This window comes from Suricata suricatta, chromosome 11, assembly GCF_006229205.1.
Source record: "Suricata suricatta isolate VVHF042 chromosome 11, meerkat_22Aug2017_6uvM2_HiC, whole genome shotgun sequence".
NCBI classification, from domain to species: Eukaryota; Metazoa; Chordata; class Mammalia; order Carnivora; family Herpestidae; genus Suricata; species Suricata suricatta.
The window spans coordinates 83,897,076-83,900,820 of NC_043710.1; the positions used below are offsets into that span (position 1 = coordinate 83,897,076).

The following is a 3,745-nucleotide window of genomic DNA, read 5'->3' on the forward strand; positions in this document are numbered from 1 at the left end:
TCCTTACAACTGCAGCATGCAGTAGGTAAGCAAGCTAGAACACTTACCCTCTTGACACAAATCATGGGAGACTATTGAATACTGAAAATGAACCGAGGACTGAAGGGGGAGGGGGGAGGGAGGGAAGGGGGTGATGATGGTCACGGATGGGGGCACCTGTGGGGAGAGGCACTGGGTGTTATATAGAAACCAATTTGACAATAAACTATTATAAATTTTAAAAAATAAAAATAAAACAATAAAAAGCATAGAATTCTAAAAAAAAAAAAAAAAAAAAGACCATTTACCCTCTTTATACAGGTGTGAAGCAGCTCTCATGCAGGACCACGCTGCTGATGTGCAGCAGAGCCTGGGCTACAGCCAGGTCTCCAGGTGCCAGAACAGTGTTATTTCCATCAGCCATAGGGTAAGAGCATAGTGATGGCATGATTCCCTCCAGCCCCCAGCCTCCTAATTTCCTCTCTCACCTTCCCAAGGAGCTGGCCAGCTTCCTAACAACAGGCTGTGAAGAAAAGCCCTATAGGGTGATGACAGCTGCCTGACAGAAGGAAGGTGATAGGGCTTGGTGCAGGGCCCCCACCATGCTCATACCTGCAAGGATGGAAAGTGAACTTCAAAGCCAGCACCATCCAGCCAGGCCCAGGCATCCAAAAGCCTCAACTCATCAGATGCCACAGTTTGGAGCTAGCTAATGGCAAGAATGTGGAAACTCAGCCTCCAGTGAACACCAGGAACAGAGCCATGAGAGTTGGTCCAGGATTCAGCTCTTTGTGCCAAGTGCTCTTAGGCAGAAATGATCAGGTTTAAAGAACTATCTCCAATCCAAGGCCAAGCTGACGGATCAGCATGGAGGAGTAGAAACGGCATGGTCTCTTGAGTTCCACATGCCTGGGTTTAAAATCAGTTCCACTATTTATAAGCTCTGCTTGGTAGAACCCCTTACCTTCTCCAAGGCAATCTCTTCCTATGCAAACTGGGGGTGCTAATACCCACAGTTTGTGTAAAGGAAGTGAAATAACATATGCAAAAGTGCTGGCAGAGGCCTTGGTCATTTCCTTCCCTCATTCTTCCCTTTGGGAGTCTTCTTCCTCCATCTCCATGGATCCTGAGAAGGGGATGCCAAGCTGCTAATGAACCGGGCTAAAGCGGAACCACTCTGCCTAGGGCAGAAGACAGTCTCTAAAAGTACCGTCTAGCATTAGATCATAAATCTGTCTTATGTTGAAACTGTATTCGTGGGCTGTTAGCTCTGTTAGGAGTGTATCTTACTGGCTTTATCCTGCATTCATACTCCATATGCACAATAATGAGTTGCTTTGTAACTTATGCAATATTGGACATGAAGAAATTAATCAGGACTTCTCCAGAACTCTCCAATCATCTGAAATGAATCAGTAATTCTAGGTAATCAATAATTCTCTAGAAAACTACATCCATAGGCCAAATCCAGCCACATGCCTATTTTTATAAATGAAGCTTTATTGGAATACATTCATGCTCATTTATACCCATATTATCTATGGCAGCTTTCACACTACAAAGGCAGAGTTGGAATGCAAGGACTAAAATATTTACTATCTAGCCCTTTACAGAAAACTACTAATCCCTGCTTCAAAAGAAGCATAGATAAATTCAACTGTGCAGCCGAAGCTCTCCAAGAAGGAGACTCTGAGAGAGAGTTCAGGGCTCAGGATGTTAAATAGGGGATGCCTCTGGCATCCATGCATCCAGAAGAGGGAGAGAAAGGAAGCAGAAGTGGGCACAGGGAGAAATCTAACTGCAATGCAGGTCCAGCAGCCTCAGCTGACTCCACAGGGAACGCAGGAGCAAATAATCCCTTAGAGTTGGCCTGCATGGGCCCAAATAGCTTCACTTTTACCCTCTGCCTTGATGGGTCATTGGAAGTGGGCTATCCTCTGGAATGATGTGCCCTTGGGTGAGGCAGCTCACAAAAGGGCTGACTGCTGGAGGTTGCCTACTGACATCACTCCCAGAACAAAGGGCAATAAAACCTCCTTCCAGGGGAAACTTGGAGAGGATATCTCCATACCCAGCAAGCCACCCAAACTTTATCTTTTCCTTTTTTTTTTTAATATGGAATGCTTCACAAATTTGCATGTCATCCTTGTGCAAGGCCATGCTAATCTTCTCTGTATTATTCCAATGTTAGTAAATGTGCTGTTGAAGTGAGCACCACCCAAGTCTTTTAAAATTTTCCTCCCATTTACAATTGCACCAAAAACTGTAAGATACCTAGGAATAGCCTAATAAAGAGGTAAAAGGTCTATATACTTAAAACTATAGAAAACTTATTTGAAGAAGACACAAAAAATGGAAAACGTTCTGAACAAATATTGTTAAAACGTCAATACTACCCAAAGCAATCTACAAACTCAAAACAATTTCTATCAAAATAACATCAATTTCCTTCACAGATCTAGAACAAATAATTCTAAAACATGTGTGGAATCACAAAAGACCCCAAATAGCCAAAGTATGTTGAAAAAGAAAACCAAAGCTGGAGGCATCACAATTTCAGAATTTAAACTATATTACAAAGCTGTAATCATCAATACAGTATGGTACTGGCACAAACACACACACACATAGATCAATGGAACAGAATAGGGAACTCAGAATTGGACCCACAAATGTATGGGCAACAAATCTTCAACAGAGCAGGAAAGAATATCCAACGGGGGAAAAAAAGACAGTCTCTTCAGCAAATGGTGCTGGAAAAACAGGACAGTGACATGCAGAAGAATGAAACTGGACTACTTTCTTCCACTGTACACAAAAATAAATATAAAATGGATGAAAAAACTAAATATGAAGCAGGAAACCAAAATCCAATAGGAGAAAAACAAGTACCAGTCTCTTTGACGTTGAGCACAGTAACTTCTTACTAGACATGTCTCTGCAGGCATGGGAAACAAAAGCAAAAATCAAATAGACAAAATCATGAAGGAAAATGGATCTATTACAACATATCCCTTGGAAATACAAGCAATCATCAGAGATTACTATGAAAAATTATATGCCAACAAACTGAACAATCTGGAAGAAATGGACAAATTCCTAAATGCACATGCACTTCCAAAATTCAAACGGGAAGAGATAGAAAGTCTGAACAGACTCATAATCAGTGAAGAAATCGAATCAGTTATCAAAAATCTCCCAGTGAATAAAAGCCCAGGGCCAGACGGATTCCCAGGGGAATTCTACCAGACATTTAAAGCAGAGTTAACACTGTTCCTTCTCAAGTTATTCCAAAACATAGAAATGGAAGAAAGACTTCAGGACTCATTCTACAAACCACATATCACTTTGATTCCTAAGCCAGACAGAGACCCAAAAAAAAAAAAAAAAAGAAAAAGAAAACTACAGGCCAATATCCTTAATGAATACGGATGCAAAAATACTCAACAAGATCCTAGCAAATCAAATTCAACAGCATATAAAAAGAATTATCAATTATGATCAAGTGGAATTTATTCCTGGGTTACAAGGCTGGTTCAATATTCGCAAAGCCATCAATGTGATACATCACATTAACAAAAGAAAAGAAAAAAAAACATATCCTGTTGATAGATGCAGAAAAAGCATTTGACAAAGTACAACATCCCTTCTTAATAAAAACCCTCGAGAAAGCTGAGATAGAAGGAACTTACTTAAACATCATAAAAGCCATTTATGAAAAGCCCACAGCCAATGTTCCTCAATGGGGAAAAACTGAGAGATTTTT

General features: G+C 40.7%; 1 non-coding gene across 1 annotated transcript; it reads right to left on the reverse strand.

Moving 5' to 3' along the window:
* Positions 1-2,088: 2,088 nt before the first annotated feature.
* Positions 2,089-2,194, reverse strand: LOC115272824. Its single transcript, XR_003900480.1, has one exon. It is a non-coding gene; the product is annotated as a U6 spliceosomal RNA (small nuclear RNA).
* Positions 2,195-3,745: the final 1,551 nt, after the last annotated feature.